Source organism: Equus caballus, unplaced genomic scaffold (genome assembly GCF_041296265.1).
Source record: "Equus caballus isolate H_3958 breed thoroughbred unplaced genomic scaffold, TB-T2T haplotype1-0000016, whole genome shotgun sequence".
NCBI classification, from domain to species: Eukaryota; Metazoa; Chordata; class Mammalia; order Perissodactyla; family Equidae; genus Equus; species Equus caballus.
This window is the reverse complement of record NW_027222391.1, coordinates 9180577-9201046: the sequence shown is the minus strand read 5'-3', so window position 1 is coordinate 9201046 and position 20470 is coordinate 9180577. Positions and strand designations below refer to the sequence as shown.

Genomic DNA, 20470 nt, shown 5'->3' with positions numbered 1-20470 from the left:
GTTACCAAAAGCCTACCATTTATATAACTTTGATATTTCTTTCTTGACTCATACTGACAACGCCACATTCCAAACTTTCATCTGCCAATGAATCTACTGCTTTAAAACAACACATTTCAGCTTGTAAGTCAAGCTCCATGTTGTTAATGGTGTTCTTCACTGGGTGTCATGGAGCAGCAATAACCTAGAAAAGGAATGTCTCCATTTTCAAGATCACTTAATAATTGCATGCGAGACTTCTTGGTCTATTTTATTTACTCACTAGCTATGTAAACAGAAAAAGAAGTTTCTTTCATCATGTTCTCAAAATGATTTGATATTGCTTGCATTTTTTAAACTTTTGTGAACCTATTATGTGAGAAATGGTTTCTTGCTCTTACATTAATGTGCGTTTTCTTTACTGACTTGTGTGGTTGTCTCATGTATTTATTGGCTATTTGTGTTTCCTTTTCAATGAATTGCATTTAAAAATAAATCATCATTAATTTATCTTTTACAAAAGCAAAAAGATTGGCATATAATTTCATATTTTTTAATTGTAGACAACCAATTTTTGTAGAATCATGTCTTCTACTGAACCCTCTTTCTACACTGATTCATAATGCCATCTAATATCATTAACCAAATTCGCATGTTAAAAATTCTGATTCAGGGTCCTTTAAGTGGATTCATTTTTTTTATTAGACTATTACTTGGTTCCTGTTTTTAGGGCTAAAAACAAGTGTTTGTACCACTGACAATTTCATCCCTTGCTATGATTCTTTATTTTTAAAGATTTATTAAGTATTCTTTCTACTTTATTTTCCATATTAGTCTTATTATCAGTTTTTCTAATTTCTTCAAAAACTGTTGTGATTTATAGTATTATAATTACAGTACATGTAGTTCCCTAAAGACTATGAGAAGCCCCATGTTATCCTCAAACTGCTTAAATCTAGGTTTTAACATGACAAGATGAATTATTTTGTTTCAGTCACATATGAAGTGGCATATGTTAGAAAACCAGTTATTTATAACTAAAAATAATTTCTAAATTATTTGGATTATGTCCTAATTCTGGATCATAAGTATAATTTGTTTAGTATTAATAGCCATGAACAAAACTGCTGTTCTAATTTATACATAAGCATAAGTTAACTAGATACCAGCAGATTGCTTTCCAAGATGCCAATATCAGAACATGTTTTCAAAAGCAGTTCTGAGAATTTTTATCTGTCTTTATCCTTGGCATCATTTAGCATTATCCAGTTTCTGAAATTTTGCAAGTCTATTGGGCACAAAGTGATAGTTTGTCATTGTTAAATTGCCATTTTTCTGATTATTAATGAAATACAACTCTTCAGACAAATGTTACTTTGTTTTTTTCACAAATTTTTAATATGTAGTAGTTCCTTGAATATTTTAGTTTTTATTGGTTTGTTGGTTTTAAACATAGAAAATATCTTCCTTCAATCTGTTTCAGTGTGTTAATTTTTTTCATGCTGTCCTTTATCAGATAATTAAAGTAATTAAATAACATTGTATTAATCTTTTATTGTATAACCAATTGGTTTCTTTCTCTTTATCAGAAATAGATTGTTTTATGTTCAAATAATTCTGTAGTATTACATTCCATACTTAAGTCTTTAACCAATCTAGAGTCCAGATTAAATATACATGTAAGAATCTAAATTTGTTTCTCGTCTATGTAATAAGCAAGCTTTCTCGACAACAGATCAGATTATTTTTGTCATTTTTATCTGCATTTTTTCTTTATCAGATACTGAATTTTTAATGCTTTAAGTTGTGTTTTGAGATCTCAATGATCTCTTTTAATTTTATTATGCTTATACCAGGATAGTGTCATAAATATATCTTTGTGTTTTATATGAATATACAGATGGTTCAACTTACAATTTTTTGCCTTTATGATGACGTGACACAAATTCAGAAGTAACTGTGGTTCAAATTTTGAATTTTGATCTTTTCCTGGGCTAGTCATATGTGGTGCAATATTTTCTCATGGTGCTGGGCAGTGGCAGTGAGCCACAGCCCACAGTCAGTCACACCACCAAAGGGAAAATAACTGATATACTTAGAACCATTACACAGCCATACAGCCATTCTGTTTTCGCAACAGTACAGTCATCAATAAATTACGTGAGCTATTGAACACTTTACTACAAATTAATCTTTGTGTTTGATTTTGCTCAACTGTAGGCTAACGCAAGTGTTCTGAGCATGTGTAAGGTACACTAGGCTAAGCTGTGATGGTTGGTAGGTTAGGTGCACTAAATGTATTTTTGACATGATATTTTCAACTTACAATGAGTTTATTGGGATGTAACCCCACCATAAGTCAAGGAAGGCCTGTATATTGGGAAAATTGCATTGACAATAGAGTGGCCGAGAGGATACTCTATGATGTCTGAAGAAGGTCCATGAATATACTATGTATTTCCACTTTGTTCTTTTGGGGATGCTTGCTTTTAAATGTCAACCATGCTATAAACAGTCTACTTCCCTGAGGTTTTCATGATGTGGAGAAATAATTAGCCATACGCAGAGACTATACGGAGAGAAGAATGTGAAAAAGAGAGAGAAGGACCCTCAGGCAGCTCCCAACTGCTTCACAGCTCCGCTATTCCAGGGTCAGCCACCATGTGACTGCACGAGGGAATCTGAGCTAAGATCTCCCAGACGAGGTCTTCCTGGATTCTTGACTCAGAAAACATGAGAGATTATAAAATTATCATATTGGTTAAAGCCACTAAGTTTGGGAGGACTGTTAGGCAACAGTAGATAATCGGAACTGGAATCTTTAATTTTGGAACCCAGCATTTGTGGATGACTGCCACAAGATTTGTTTTGTTTGTTTTCTCCCAACTTGTTAGATTTTATTTGTATATATTTTGATTACTTGTTAAATTATTATTGACAATTGAGATTAATCTTTAAAGTTTAGATATCAAACGTTGTCTAGCATGATGAAATTCCTTGGCAGCTGCTGCCTCTGAATGCTATTTGAAGTTTTGTAAATGTCTGTAGAATAGTAACTTGCCTATACCTGCAGAAACATCTTGTTCTATGTTCTTCCCTTTTAAGTAGATTTTTAATGATAATTTACTTTAGGATTACATTATATGTATAACCATTTCATACATTTTCATACTTTTTGAGTCACTTTTGGTAACTAAATCATTTTATCTAAGGTTTCATAGTCTGTTAGTGGAAGATTTTCACAATATATTTTTTTTTAAAAAGATATCTTTATTGTGTCAGTTTCTAAATTCCCTTGTCCATTTCAATATATTATTGTCTGTACTGACTTTATTTAATGGCACTTGCTATGGTTTGTATTCTCTAAGAATGGTTACTTGTTTTTTCAGTTTCTGTAAAGCTTTTTTGCTGTTTTCTCTAATTCTATCTCTTGACACTACTACTTCTAATTTTTTAAAAAATAAGTTAAAAATCTTTCAGAAAAATATAACAAATTGAAATATATCAAGATATTATTATAAGGTAGCTAAAGAGCTGATTCAAGTGACTTGAAACATAATAATTTGCCTATATACCCTCAGTGGAAAACATCTAAGGGAAAAATAAAATGGAAAAGTCCCTAACTACTCTCAGAAATTCATAATGGTGGTGATTTTGTGGGTAATGTTATTCTGTTTGTTGTGTGGGTTTTGAAGGATAAAACAAAGTGGACAAAAGTTTTCAACTCATTGAGATTAATACCAAAGAGCTCAGTTGGTGGGTTGCACGGTAAAAGAATGTTTAGCTAAGTAAGAAATTATCAGATTTTCTTCCAATTGGTTGTACCACTTTTACATTCCACCAGCATTGGATGAGAGTTCCTGTTAATCCATATCTTACCCATAATTTGGTCGTGTTAGTGTTCTGGATTTGGTTACTCTAACAGGCATGCAGTAGCATCTCATCTTAGGTTTAATTTGCAATTCCCTAATGAGATATGATGTTGAGTTCTTTTCATACCTTCATTTTCCATCTGTACATCTTCTTTAGTGAAGTGTCTGTTCAGATAGTTTGCTTATTTTTTAATGAGGTTGTTGATTTCCTTATTGTTGAGCATTAAGAATTCCATACGTTTTGGATAACAGTCACTTTTCAGACAGGTATTTTACCAATATTTTCTCCCAGCTTTGGCTGTCTTCTCCTTCTCTTGATAGCGCCTTTCACAGAGCAGCTTTTAAGTTTAATGAACTCCAGTTTATCAATTTCTTATATGAACTGTCCATTCGATTTTTTATCTAAAAGATTATCATCATACCCAAGGTCATCCAAATTACCGCCTATTTTATCTTTTTGAAGTTTTATAGCCTTGTGTTTTACATTTAGGTCTATGATCATTTGTGTTAATTTTTGTGAAGGGTGTTGGATCTGTGTCTAGATACACTTTTCAGCATGTGAATATGCACTTGTTGCAGAACCGTTTGTTAAGAAAACTATCTTTGTTCATTCTATTGACTTTGTTCCTTTGTCAAAAATCAGTTGACTGTATTTGTGAGGGTCTATTTCTGGACTCTGTATTATGCTCCATTGATTAATCTCTTTCTCCAGTATTACACTGTCTTGGTTAGTGTAGTTTCATAGTGCATCTTGAATCTTGCTAGTGTCAGTCATCCAACTTTGTTCTTCTCCTACAATATTTTGTTAACTTTTCTAGATTCTTTGTTTTCTATGTAAACTTTAGTAACACTTTATTGATATACACAAAATAATTTACAGGGATTTTGATAGGGATTGCATTGAATCTGTAATTTGATTTAAAAAAAGAGGAACATCTTGACAATATTGAATCTTCCTGCTCATGAACATGAATTCTCTCTATTTTTTAGTTTTTTTATTTTGTATCTTTCATCAGAATTTCCTATATAATTTTTATATAGACCTTAGATTTAGGCCTAAATATTTCATTCTTGGTAGTGCTAATGTAAATGGCAATGTGTTTTAATTTTGAATTACAATTATTCAATGCTAGTATGTAGAAAAACAATGAACTTTTGAATAGCAAGCTTCAATTTTGCAAACTTGTTATAGTCACTTAGTAGTTCCAAGAGGTTTTTTTCCCCAATCTGTGTACTTTTTATTTTTCTTCTCTTATTTTCCTGAACTCCAGCACAATGTTGAGTGAAAGTGAAGAGAGGGAGCATCCTTATTCCTGACCTTAACAGAAATGATTACAGTTTCTCATCAATAAGTATGATTTAGTTGTAGGTATTTTATAGATGTTCTTTACCAAATTGAGGAAATCCTTGGTATTCCTAGTTTGTTGAGAGTTTTTATATAGAATAGACGCTCAGTTATATCAGATAATTTTTCTGCATATATTGATATGATCATGTTCTTTTTCTTTTGTTTGTTGATGTGATAAGCTATATTTACTTATTTTTGAATGTTCAACCAGCCTTGCATGTCTGAAGTAAATCCCACTGGTCCTAGTATATAATTTAGTTTATACATTGATGAAATGAATTTGAAAATATTTAGTTGAGAATTTTTGCAAAAACGTTCATGAGAGTTATTGGTCAATAGTTTTAATTTCTTGTAGTATATTTGTCTGGTTTTGGTACTAGGATAATGCTGGCTCATAGAGTGAGTTAGGGAGTATTCCCTCTGCTCCTATCTCCTGGAGGTAATTGAAGAGAATGGGCGTAATTCTTCCTTAAGTGTTGGGAGAGTTCTCCATTGAGCCCATCTGGGTTTGTCGCTTTCTATTTGGGAAACCTATTAATTATTGACTCAAATTCTTTAACTAGGCCTATTCAGCTTGTTTAATTATTTTTTGTGAGCTTTGGCAAAACATGAAATTTTAAAAAACGGCCCATTTCATCTAGATTATCAAATTTCTTGGCATAGAGTTGTAATGGTATTCCTTTCTTGCCTTTTTAATATGCATTGTATCCACAGTGATGCTCCCTCTTCATTGTCGTATCAGTATCATGTGTTCCTTCTCGTACTTTTTTTTTCTTAGTTAGTCTAGCTGGAGTCTTATCACTTTTATTGATCTTTTAAAAGAATCAGCTCTAGGTTGTGTTGATTTTCTCTATTTCCTATTTTTAACTACATTGGTTTTGCTCTATTTTTTCTTTTGATTACTTTGACTTTAATTTGCCCTTCTTTTTCTAGTTTCCTAAGGTGGAAGCTTAGGTTATTAATTTTAGATCTTTTTTCTTTTCTAATATGTATGTTAAATGTTAAAAGTCCCCCTTAAGAACACTATTACTGCATTGCACAAATTTTGATAAATTGTGTCTTTATTTTCATTTAGTTCAAACTATTTTTTAAATTTATCTTGAGATCTCTTCTTTGAATCATGTGTTATTTACACGTTGTGTTTAGTCTCCACATATTGGGAATTTTTCAACTTTATTTCTCTTATTGGTTTCTAATTTATTTCTATTGTGGTCTGAAAGTATAAATTGTATAATTTGTGTTTTCTGAATCTATGTGCTATATGGCTCTGAATGTGGTCTATCTTGGTGAATATTCCATATGAGCTTGAAAAAGGTTGTGCACCCTGCTATTGTTGGATGAAGTATTCTATAGATCTCAATAATACACAATTGATTGATAATGCTTTTGTGTTTAACTATGCCCTTACTAATTGTTCTGCCTACCAGGTCTGTTCATTTCTAATAGAGAAAGTTGAAGTCTCCAACTAAAATAGTATATTCATCTATTTACCCTGCATTCTGTCAGCATTTGCCTCATATATTTTGATACTTTGTTAGGTGTGTAAACACTAAGGATTGTTATATGTTCTTGTAGAATTGACCACTTTATCATTATGTAATGCCACTCTTTTTTCCTGATAATTCTCCCATGCTCTGATGTCTGATCTGCCCGAAATTAATATAGTTTCCCCACTATTCTTTTATACTATTGTTAGCATAGTATATCTTTCTCCATCCCTTTTAATTGTATGATTTCACCCATACTTGGAAGACATACAAACAAACAAAGATATGGAGAATAGATTGGTAGTTACCATAGGGGAATGGGTTGGTAGGAGGGCGTATAGGGTAAAGGGACACAAGTGTACTGAGGCAGGTGGAAACTAGACTTTTGGTGGTGAACATGATGTAGTCTATAGATGAAATCAAAATATAATCACTTCTGTTCACCTGTACACCCTCTGTACACCTGAAATTTATGTAATGCTACAAATCAATATTACCTCAATAAAAAAAACAAATAAATATTTAAAACATAATAATTTTAGTTTATTCATGTCTTTATATTTAAAGTGGGTTTCTTGTAGACAACACAGAGTTGGGTCTGATTTTTGATGCACTCTGACAATCACTGTCTTTTAATTGGTGTATTTAGACCACTGAGATTTAAATTGATTATTGACACATTTGAGTTAACATCTACTTACATCTTACTCTTTTCTACTTGTTGTCCTTGTTCCTTTGTCTTATTTCTGTCTTGCACTCTTTTTCTAACTTTGGTGTTTTTAATTGAATATTATATGTGATTCTATTTTCTCTTTTTTCAAGCATGTCATTTATAATTTTGTTTTACTTTTTTAATAGTTGTGCTAAAGTTTGTGATATGCAATTACAACTAATCTAAGTCCACTTTAATTAACATTATACCTTTTCACTGGTTCTGCACATACCATATAATAGTTAAGTATTCTCAATTCTTCCTCCCCATTCTTGTATCTTTGCTGTCATGCATTTCACTTATGCGTCATCTATAATCATCAAATTCATTGTCGTTTTTATTATTTTGAACAAAATGTTATATTAGATCAATTAAGACTAAGAAAAATAAAATTTTTATTTTGCTTTCATTTATACCTTCTCCTATGCTCTTCCTTTCTTTACGTAGATCCAGGTTTCTGATCTATACAGTTCTCCTTGTCTCTGAAGAACTTCTTTTAACATTTTTTTTAATTGAGGTAATATTGGTTAAGAGCATTCTATAAGTTTCAGATGTGCATCATAAAATTTGGATTTCTGTGTAAATTACATTATTTTTATCTTATGTTTTAATTTATTTTTAAGTAATTTTATTAAGATTATAATGGTTTATAACATGGCATAATTTGGGGCATACGTTATTGTTTATCAATTCCTGCATACACTTCATTGTTGTCACCCCCAATAGTCTAATTTTTATCCGTCACCATATATATGTACCCCTTTGTCCCTTTCACCGACCCCCAAACCTCCTTCCCCTCTGGTAAGCACTAATCTGTTCTCTTTATCCAGATATTTGTTATCTTCCACATATGAGTGAAAATCATTTATCAGACAAGGAGTTGATCTCCAAAACGTATAAAGAACACATACAACCCAACAACAACAACAAAAAACAACCCGATCAAAAAATGGGCAGAGGAAATGAATAGACATTTTTCCAAGGAAGATAGTCAGATGGCCAACAGACACACGAAAAGATGCTCAACATCACTAATTAGTAGGGAAATGCAAGTCAAAACTACAATGAGATATCACCTTACACTGTTCAGAGTAGCTATAATGACCAAGACAAAAAAACCACAAATGTTGGAGAAGATGTGGAGAAAATGGAATGCTCATCCACTGCTGGTGAGAATGCAAACTGGTGCAGCCACTATGGAGAACTGTATGGAGAGTTCTCAAAAAATTAAAAGTAGAAATACCATACAATCCAGCTATCCCACTACTGGGTATTTATCCAAAAAATTTGAAATAGGTTACCTTATTTTTACCATTCAAAGACTAATTACCATCAATCACCATACATGTTTGCCCAGTCACCCCTTTTACTCTCCTCCCTCCTCCTTTCCCCTCTGGTAACCACCCATCCAATCTCTGTCTCTATGTGTTTGTTGTTGTTGTTGCTGTCTTCTATTTATGAGTGAGATCATATGGCATTTGACTTTCTCCCTCTGACTTATTTTGCTTAGCATAATACCCTGTAGGTCCATCCATGTTGTCATAAATGGCAAGATTTCATCTTTTTTTATGGCTAAGTAGCATTCCATTGTGTATATACATCACATCCTATTTATCCATTCAGCCCTTGACGGGCACTTAGATTGTTTCCAAGTCTTGGCGAATAATGCCACAATGAAGATGGGGTGCATATATCTTTATGCATTCGTGTTTTCATGATCTTTGGATAAATACCCAGCAGTGGAATAGCTGGATCATATAGTAGTTCTTAATTTTTTGAGGAATCTCCATACTATTTTCCATAGTGACGGCACTGGTGTGCATACCCACCAGCAGTGTATGAGAGTGCCCTTTGCTCCACATCCTCAACACTTGTTATTTCTTGTCTTCTTAATTATAGCTATTCTGATGGCTGTAAAGTGATATCTAATTGTAGTATTCATTTGTGTTTCCCTATAATTAGTGATGTTGAACATCTTCTCACATGCCTTTTGGAGCTGAATATCTTCTTTTGAAAAATGTCTGTTCATATCTTTTGCCCGTTTTTAATTGGATCGTTAGCTTTTTGATGTTGAAATGTATGAGTTCTTTATATAGTTTGGATATTAACCCTTTTTCACACATATGGTTTTCAAATATCTTTTCTCAATTGTTATGTTGTCTCTTCAGTTTCTTGATGGTTTCCTTTGCTAGAGGGAGCCCTTTAGTTTGATATAGTCCCATTTGTTTATTTTTTCTATTGTTTCCCTTTCCTGGTCACACATGGTATTCGAAAATATGCTGCTAAGCCCAATGTGGAAAAGTGTACTGCCTATGTTTTATCTAGAAGTTTTATGGTTTCAGGTCTTAAATTCAAGTCTTTAATTCATTTTGAGTTAATTTTTGTGTATGGTGTAAGATAATGATCAATTTTCATTCTTTTACATGTGGCTGTCTAGTTTTCACAACATCATTTATTGAAGAGACTTCCTTTTCTCCATTGTATGGTCTTGGCTCCTTTGTCAAAGATTAGCTGTAAATAGATGTGTAGGTTTATTTCTTGGCTTTCAATTCTGTTCCATTGATCCATGTGCCTATTTTTGTGCTACTACCATACTGTTATGGTTCCTATAACTTTGTAGTACATTTTGAAATCAGAGAGCGTCATACCTTCATCTTTGTTATTTTTTCTCAGGATTCCTTTAGTATTTGGAGTTTTTTGTCGTTCCATATAAATTTGAGGAATCTTTGTTCTATTTCTGTGAAAAATGTCCTTGAAACTTTGAAAGGAATTGCATTGAATCTGTAGATTGCTTTAGTATGTATGGAATTTTCAACCATGTTAATTCTTCCAATCCAATAGCATGGAATATCTTTCCATTTCTTTGTGTCTTCATTTTTTTCAGCAATGTTTTATATTTTTCAGTGCATAGCTCTTTCAGTTCATTAGTTAAATTTAATCCTGGGTATTTGATTGCTTTTGTCCAATTGTAAATTGGATTGTGTTCTTAATTTCTTTTTCGGGTACTTTGTTGTTAGTGTATAGAAATGCAACTGATTTTTGTATGTTGATTTTCTATCCTGCAACTTTACTGCATTTGTTTATTATTTCTAAAATTTTTTTGGTGGATTCTTTAGGATTTTCTATATGTAAAATCATGTCACCTGCAAACAGTAAAATTTCAATCCTTCCTTTGCAATTAGAATCCCTTTTATTTCTTTTTATTGCCTGATTGCTCTTGCTAGGACTTCCAATACTATATTAAATAAGAATGCCAAAAGTGGGCATCTTTGCCTGGTTCCTGTACTTAGAGAGATAGCTTTCAGTCTTTCTCCATTGAGAATGACATTAGCTGTCGGTCTGTCATATATGGTCTTGATTATGTTCAAATATTTTCCTTCTATACACTTTTTTCAGACTTTTTATCATAAATGGATGCTGTATTTTTTGTCAAATGCTTTCTCTGTGTCTATTGAGGTGATCATGTGATATTTATTCTTCAATTTGTTAATGTAGTGTATCACAATGATTGATTTGTGGATGTTGAACCATCCTTGCATTCTTGGAGTGAATCCCACTTGATCATGGTGTGTCATCTATTTAATGCATTGTTGTATTTGATTTGCTAGTATTTTGTTGACAATTTTTACATCAATGTTCATCACTGATATTGGCTTGTAATTTTCTTTTCTGTATTGTCCTTGTCTGGTTTTGGTGTCAAGGTAATGCTGGCATCATAGAATGAGGTAGGAATCCTTCCCTCCTCTTCAAATTTTTGGAAGTGTTTGAGAAGGATAGGTATTAAGTCTTCTTTGAATGTTTGGTAAAATTCACCAGGGGAGCTATCTGGTCCTGAATTTCTATTTTTGGGAGGTTTTTGATTACTGTATTGATCTCCTTACTGGTGGTTGGTCTATTCAAATTCTCTATTTCTTCTTGATTTAGTTGTGGAAGGTTGTATGATTGTAAGAATTTATCCATTTCTTCTAGATTATCCCATTTGTTGTCATATAGTGTTTCATAGTTTTCCCTTAGATTCTTTTGTATTTCTGAGGTGTCCATTGTAATTTCTCTTCTTTCATTTCTGATTTCATTTATTTGTGCCTTCTCTCTTTTGTTCTTGTTGCGTCTAGCTACAGTTTTGTGAATTCTGTTTATCTCTTTAAAGAACAAGCTATTAGTTTCATTGATTTTTAAAATTATTTTTAAGTCACTATTTCATTTATTTCTGCTCAATTTTATTATTTCCTTCCCTCTACTGCTTTGAGGTTTTGTTTGTTCTTCTATTTCCAGTTGCTTTAGGTATGCTGTTTCACTATTTATATGGAATTTTTCTTGTTCATTTAAGTAAGCCTGAATTGCTATGAACTTTGCTCTTGGCACTGCTTTTGCTGTATCCCATAAATTTTGGCATGTTGTAATTTTATTTTCATTCATCTCCAGGAATTTTTTATTTCTCCCTTGATTTCTTCATTGACCCAGTCATTGTTCAGTAGCATTTTGTTTAATCTCCACATGTTTGTGACTTTTCCATTTTCTTCCTGTAGTTGATTTCTAGTTTCTTACCTTTGTGGTCAAAAAATTTGTTTATATTATTTCAATATTCTTAGATTTATTAAGGCTTATTTTGTGTCCTAATATGTGATCAATCCTGAAGAATGTACTATTTGCAATTGAAAAGAATGTATATTCTGTTGTTTGGGATGTAATGATCTGTATATATCTACTAAGTCCATCTGGTCTAATGTGTCATTTAAGGTCAATGTTTCTTCTTGATCTTCTGTTTAGATGATGTATCCATTGGTGTAATTGGAGTGTTAAAGCCCTCTACTATTATTATGTTACTGTCTATTTCTCCTTTTATCTGTTAATAATTGCTTTGTATGTTTAGGTGCTCTGATGTTGGGTGCATATATGTTTACAAGTATTATATCCTCTTTCTGGATTGTTCCCATTATCATTATGCACTTCTTCTTCCTCTATGCTACCTTTACCTTGCAGTCAATATCCTCCTTGTTATTTAAAAATTTTCCCCACCAACAGAATATTACTGCCTCTTGCATCTATAGTGTATGCCAGCTCTGGACAATGACTCTCTTGAAAATCACTACTAGGCTCTTTCTATGCCACTTCCCTCCATGCATCACTGCCTGGCCCAAAGCCTCCAATAAGCCCTCACAAGTTAATTATTAGACCAATTTCAGGGTATTTTACTATTTAACCATAAATATACTTCTAAACATCTGTGCATGTTCTTCTACACGAGAATCCCTTTGACAGCATGAACAAAGATATAAAGGTAAAAATGGGTAAAGTTTACTGTGAATGTGAGAAAGTCAGCTAAAAGACAATCATTGGGTAGGAGGGAGATATACATTTTTGGACTGAAGACCAGGAAAGAACAAATAGAGTTGCTATAAAAAGAAGAAAGATTTAAAGAGGTTGCTATTAGGAGATGACAGATATAGAAGTAAAGAAAGTTTGGAAATGAGTGACTAAGTAAAGAAAGAAGGGATGGAAGAAGGAAAGGAGTGAGGGAAATAAAAAGAAAGGAAGTGAGGTAGGAAAACCAATTATATGAGCAGAAACCATCTCAGCTGATGTGTAACTAGAGGAGGGAGTTTATACTTAAATGCTTCTAATGTATATGTTTAAAGGTGAGAAAACAGAATTTTCCTGATACAATAAAATGTGATTTTCCACTATAATCAAAGTGAGGAAGTCATTAGAAACAAAACCGTGGTCCTATCATACCTTTTATTCCTTACATATGCAGGTGAAAAAGCTGTTGATAAGAGTTTTGAGGAAATAGTGCCTAATATCTGGTGATAACTGGACTGACCATGAACTGTCTTGAGAAGTCTATACTTTCTAAATGAAAACAGAATTAGAACCAATTACTGCACTGTCACATACACAGATTTGATTATTTAGGAGTTATGAATTACATGCAAACATGAAATTGATGAAAAAGTAGGGAACTTATTTAATTAACCCTTTTTTCTACAATTGGACATATATATTATGTATACTTTTTCTCCTTTACTTACTTGTGTATAAAGATGTGATTACTCATTATTTAAGATAAGATTTTACCCAGGAAACTGTTCGTTCAAAGCTACAAAAAGATTACATGTCTGAATGAGTAAGGCTAAATTACTTTCCTGATCGATTTTAGTAACTTAGAATTCCACCAAGAATAGCAAGTTCTTATTTCTCCACAGATTGCATCCACGTTTTGCAAGATAAATTGAGACACAATAATGTGGTCTTTAAATGCTGTTTGAATTAGGAATATACACGATGGGTGAGAGTCAGGTGGAGTGCTCATGATGACTTTACTATAATGGAGCCTCAACCTCATATCCCTATCACACTTTGAAGGGTTGCTCTGAATACACTAAATTTTAACTTTCTGTAGTTTTAGGAACATGTATGGCTATTGATTATATTCTGTTTTTCTTAGCATATTTGTTTTTAATCATTAGTGGAAAAAATGAGGTGGTACATGGTACTCTGGGATGACCACCCTGAATATTTTCCCAATTCACAATAGAGAGGACACCCCTTTTCTGTCCTATCTTCCACTAACTCCAAAATTAGTAAACAATATTTGATATCAAATATTTCTTTAATGATGGTCAATATGCATTTGAAGGAAAATGTACACATTAAATACATTAAAGAGAAAAAATCTGACCTTCCCACTGCAGACCTGGTGCACAGCCAACGCATTACAGACTCAGTAGGGAGCTGCAGCCAAGGACTAGGACCCATTGGTTGGTCATGTTCTTACACATTTGCTCTCCTAGCTCTGGTGGAACCCTCGCTGCTGGGCCTCTTTATCTGAGGTCTTGGGCAGAGGTCCTCTTCAGACGGCTCTACCAAGACCTCCTTAAGGGTGGGAAGAGGAAAAACTTGAAGACACATTTGCCTATTCAGACTCAACAGCTGGTACGTTCCCCCTCTTAGCCTTTTGCCCTCACTACCAGCCCTTTGACCCGACAGTCCATAAAAGAATATCAAAAGGTGAAATAATTCAGTCAATCATTAAGACATCACTAATATTTTCTCACATTATTGACAGGAAAAGTTATTGCAGTTGCATTTTTATGTCTTTCATAGATAGGGAATCTGTAAGTTATCTGAGTGTGTGTGGTAGAAAGAATCCTGAGCTGTTCCCATGGTCTATATCCCCTGGCATTGCTTCCACGATTAGGATATTCCATAAGGCAAGAGTTAAGTGATTGTGAAGATGTCATGAAGATTCCAGTTAGTCGGCTGTAAGTAATCCAGGAGAGATTGTCCTGCAATGGCCTGACTTAACCAGAGGGTAGACCTTCAAAAGAGGACTTAGGCCTTCCCTCCTTTAATTTGTTCAATGATTCACTGCTTCTTCAATAGCATATTGTTTAGTCTCCACATCTTCGTCCCTTTCTCAGCTTTTTTCTTGTAATTAATTTCTAGCTTTATAGCATTATGATAGGACAAGATGCTTGTTATTATTTCAATCCTCTTAAATTTGTCGAGGCTTGCCTTATTTCCCAACGTATGGTCTATCCTTGAGAATGTACTTTCCACACTTGAGAAGAATGTGTCTGCTGTTTTTGGATGGAGTGTTCTATATATGTCTATTAAGTCCATCTTGTCTAGCTTTTCATTTAATTTCACTGTCTCCTTGTTGATTTTCAGTCTGGATGATCTATCCATTGATGTGAGTGGAGTGTTGATTTCCCCTACTATTATTTGTTATTATTAATATCTTCTTTTAGGTTTGTTAATAGTTGCTTTATGAACTTTGTTGCTACTGTGTTGGGTGCATAGATATTTTTAAGTGTTATTTCTTCTTGATGGAGTGGCCTTAATACCTCTACCAACTTGAGTTTTTTGATGATAGCCATTTTGAATTCATTCTCATTTAGGTTACATATTCCTGTGTCCTCAGGACTGAATTCTGAGTGCTTGTCATTTTCTTTCTGGTCTGGAGATTTGATATACTGTCTGATGTCATTAGAGGAGATAGGTTGGGTCTTTTGCATTCTGATATTATTTGGTTTCAGTTACTGAGTATCGCCTCTGGATGGGGGTTGAAAGCTGGGTATTCTGAGCCCGCCACCTTCAGCCGAGATACCAGGCACTGGGCAGGTTGCGGGAGGGGCACTTTTTCCGGTGTGCTCTCAGGGCTTTCTCACTTTCACTATCTGGTCTCCTCAGGTGTTGGCTTAACGATGTCACCCCCCCTGCAAAAGCTTTTGCCCCATTAGAGGGCTTCCCTCTAGGCTGCAAGGGCACTAGTGAGTCCTTGGTGATCCTGCAAATGAGCATCACTTCCCCCATTCCTTCCCTCACAGAACCTCCCATGGTCATGGATCACAGTCTTTAGTTGAGGGGCGAAGTTCCCTCTTACCCTGTTCCAGCTCATCCGACAGGGGCTCCAGCCTCTCTGCTCTTCATCCATTGTGTGGCTCTGTGTCTCTCTGTCATTTTTTTTCTGTTGTGTTAGGAAGTGATCTTTTGGAGTGTGGATGCCCCTTTTCGTTGTATGTTGGAGGGGAGGGAGTCCCTGGAAACTTCACTCTGTCATCATGCTGACATCACCAGCTCCTCCCTTAGGCCGTCCCTGAGGTCAGAGAGACTCTCCTGCTGGCCTTGAAGAAGCAGGCTAGCATGAGTTACTCAGGTACAAGAAATAAATTATTTCAATGACTACATGAGCTTGGAATATGACCCTGAGCCTCAGGTGAAACTGTGCCCCGAGCCAGCACATGGATTGCCACCTTGTGATACCTTAAGCAGAATACCACAGATTAGTCACACCAAAATTCTTATTCATATATACTATGAGGTAATAAATAGTTGTTATTTAGAGCTGCTAAGCTTGTATTAATGTGATATTCAGTGAAGGAAATAATATAGTGGGGATGTTACAACGGAGTTTTAAAACAACAGTTTAAGGCATAGTGATTGTTTCTCATAAAAACACAAGATTCTTCAGAATTGCATTAAATTTTATATAAATATCATTACAACAATACCTATAATGATGTCTCACATGATATATAGAAAATATCTAGACTTCATAAAACCTAGATTTTTTTTTTTTACAAAATTGATCACTTTTACGTGCAATACAGTACATGACCCACATAAGGGTCAAGATGTCTAAGGATGAAAAATCCAAACTTTCAGGATTCTTGTTCACATTTCAGTCTCCCATGTAGAAGGCTGATGTCTGTAGAAAAACGAAATAAATGGGGGTTCCCAAAACTCTGATATCCTGAAGGAGGATGGTGTTCATTACAAGATAGGCTCAATAAGCCTAACCACCAGTCTAATACCTGTGTTATCTACTGGATAAATTTTATTAATTTTTATAACAATCTCATATATATAGCTATAACTTTCAATATAATTAACTTGATCATTCATTTTTACAAGTTGACCAATTTGAGATATGATATTAAACTCCTCAGAATTCTTTGATTGGCCAAAGATAAAACTATTATATGTTAAAAACCACAGAATGTTTATAAATGCTCTGTGGCATTATGGTACTATGTGGTATTATGATGAGTAAATACCTCTCATTTTTTAGCTAGTATGGTATAAAACAAACTATACAGTTACGCATATTGTGTTGCAACAAATATTTACTTGTAGACATACTTCAAATTTCCATAACAAAAGAAATATATTATTTGAACAAGCAAGCACAGAGACAGTTTTTCACTTTCTACATCTTGTACACTTGCCTATAAATCTATTGATACAAATATGGGTAAATATTCTGTGCTGAATTATATGAGTTAAATATCTAAATTGAAGAATAAAGCAAAAAATGTAGAAAAAGTTAATTATGCAATTTTATCTCCAGACTTGCCCTTCCCTAACACCTCTATGAATGCTCTGGCCGCTTTCTTGTTGCAGAGGCTGTAGATGAGGGGATTCACCATGGGTGTAAGAATAGCAAAGAAGACAGACACCATCTTTTCCTGCATGGGGGAATGATCAGAAACAGGTTGCACGTATATGAACATACCAGCTCCATAGTACATTCCCACCACCATGAGGTGGGAGGAACAGGTGGTGAAAGCTTTGCGGCAACCCTGCCCAGATCCCATGCAAATGACAGCCAGAATAACGTGAACACAGGAAGCAATGATGACTGCTACAGGGAAGAGAAGCATAATAACACAGCAAATAAATATTCTTTCAAATAGCAATGTGTTACTGCATGAGAAAGTGAGAAGGACAGGGAAATCACAGAAAAAATGGGTATTTGCCAGGCACCACAATATGAGAAGGACAATGCAAATGCAATGAGAATTATGCCATCAAGAAAGCCAAAAATCCAGGAAGAAACAACCAGATTACCACAGACTTTCTGGCTTGTGAGATTTGAGTATTGTAATGGGTGGCAAATGAGAAGATAACAGTCATAGGACATTGCAGCCAACAGGAAACAATCAGCTCCAAGCAGGGACACAGAGAAGAATATCTGGGCACCACAAAACTGGCCAGAGAGATGCACTTCTTGCCAGACAAGTAGTTGAAGATCATCTTGGGTACAGTGGTGCAGATGAGCGTGAGGTCCATGAGGGACAGTTGGCTGAGGAGGAAGTTCATGGGAGTGTGGAGCCGAGTGTCCAGGTAGATGAGGAGAACCATGGCAGTGTTTCCCATGAAGGCCACTGTGAAGATGACCAAGACCAGAGAGAAGAGAAAGATGCAGCTGGGTCTGTGACTGAAAATTCCCAGCAGGATGAACTCAGAGTTGGAATTCTGATTCTCCCATGCCACGATAAATATATTCACTGTGGAAAATACAACATGTGAGAAATGGCTGGGATTGTGTTATGGAAATGTCAAGGACTTCCAGCCTAGATCACCACTCTTTATGATATTGTCTACACATAAAAAGTTATTTCTCTTGGGGCTGGTCTCATGATGCAGCAGTTAATTTCGCACATCCTGCTTTGGTGGCCCAGGGTTCGCCAGTTCAGATCCCGGGTCTGGACGTGGTACCACTTGGCAAGCCTTGCTGCGGTAGGTGTCCCACATGTAAAGTAGAGGAAGATGGACATGGAAGTTAGCTCAGGGCCAGCCTTCTTCAGCAAAAAGAGGAGGATTGGCAGCAGATGTTAACTCAGGGTTAAACTTCCTCAAAAAAAAAGTTCTTTCTCTGGATGTGATTTTTTTAAAATTCTAGACTAAGAATATTAAACCTTATTTTTAGCTTGATGTGACTTTAAATCTAAAACATGAACCTAACGGACATAAGAAAGTTCCAAAAATGCATATAGTCTAATTTTAGCAACCAGTCAGCTCAAATATGTACCATGGATAATCCCTTCAGAAATACGCTGAGTCATCAGAAGACTCATGAATTCCTTGGAAATCAATGGCATTTTCCACGGAACTTAGCATATCACACTATGATTCTAATAAAAATTCCGTCTACCAAGGTGCAGAGGGAAGCATGTTTTAGTGAAAGTGGGATAAGATTAGTCAAATGCCAGATAAACAAAAGACATTGAGAACTCATCAATCAGAAGTTCATTAAATAATACATATTGCTAATAACGGTGAGGTGTGGTGGAAGTAGTTCCTCACCAATATGTCCATCCTTTATTCTATCTCTTAAGACCAGGTGAATCCATGAGACATTGTTGGATTGGCCATTTTACCGGAGAAGCAAACTAGAAGAGAATGCAAGAACATAGCTCAAACATCTGGAACAGGCTATTTTGGCTGTGTAACTTTAGACAATTAATTTCTCCAAGCCTTATTTTTATAGTGTGTAATTTCTGGTATTTGTTAATATATATAGTGCAGCGTGTTAAGACTAAATGAGATCACACTTATAATGTGTGAACATTACCTGAAATACACTGTGTACCATAGAAATATTTTTAAATAAATACTATTGGAGGGATTTATTTTAGATTATTCTAATTTATATAAAATTAATCTCTTCCACTCCCTTAGCAAGACTCTTCTACACAGTAGCATATTTTTAATTTTCTATTTTTTCACCTATTTCTCTTTTTTTCTCTTGTCACTCTCTTCATTGATCAAGGCATTGGCTTCCTTTCTATCCCTTTGCATGAGCTTTTCCTCTTCTGGGAGCAATTCAGAGAAGTGTGCCTGATATTTTGGTTTTAACTTTTGGGAAATAAAAATTTCCTTGTGGTTCTGCCAAATGGATTAAAATTGTGCATTTTAGTTTACAAAAACTCTGATTTAAAGCATGACATTATAATGCTATTTCTTACCTGTTTTGTACCACTCTATAGCAAAAGCAAGCATATTAGCCTAATACCATTTAAAATGCTCCATTATAATAGATTTAAAGCTAATTAAAGTGTAATGAACATGTTATCATGCAACCAAGTTATATCAATAATCAAGTAATTATCAAGTATAATTTGGCAATATTATACTGTTGTCTCCTGACATTTGTATATAGTTCTTATGGTAGTGAAACATATATATTGAAAAGAGTGTTGAGTGAATTCATCTTCAACGTACCATGGATAAAATTTTATAAATGGCTAAACCTATGCAACTATCACGCAAATAAAAATATGGAACATTTCCAAAGGATTTCCTCATATCCTTTCACAGTCCATCCTGCCCTAGACATAACCTATATTTTAATATCTATCTAAAAGGCTTATGTTTTGCCTGTTCTTGATTTCATGTACATCCTGGAGTTCATTCTATTTTATGTGCACAGAAATGGAACCCATTATACTCCTGACCTCTGCACCTACCAACTCATTGGCTCAGCTCCCCTCCAGCCATACTAGCCTCTTCATCTCTGGAACACATTCAAATGCTCTAATCCAGGGTGTTTGCACTGGCTGTTCCCTCTGACCACCCTCTGTGCCTTAGACCAAGTCCCTCACTGCTTTCAGGCTCTTATTCAAATGCTTTCCACTTCATAGAGCTTCGTGGCCTCTCTCTACATAAGCTACCTACCTTGCCTTTTTTTTCTACTTGGCATTTCTCTCATCTAAGACTATACTAGTTTTTCTGCTTTTTGTCTGACTCTCCTCATTAGGACGTAAATTCCATCAAGACAGATTTA

At 34.5% G+C, this 20470-nt stretch overlaps 1 pseudogene; it reads right to left on the bottom strand.

Moving 5' to 3' along the window:
• Positions 1 to 17231: 17231 nt before the first annotated feature.
• On the bottom strand, positions 17232 to 19686 carry LOC138922871 (olfactory receptor 2M3-like; annotated as a pseudogene).
• Between the last annotated feature and the right edge of the window lie 784 nt (positions 19687 to 20470).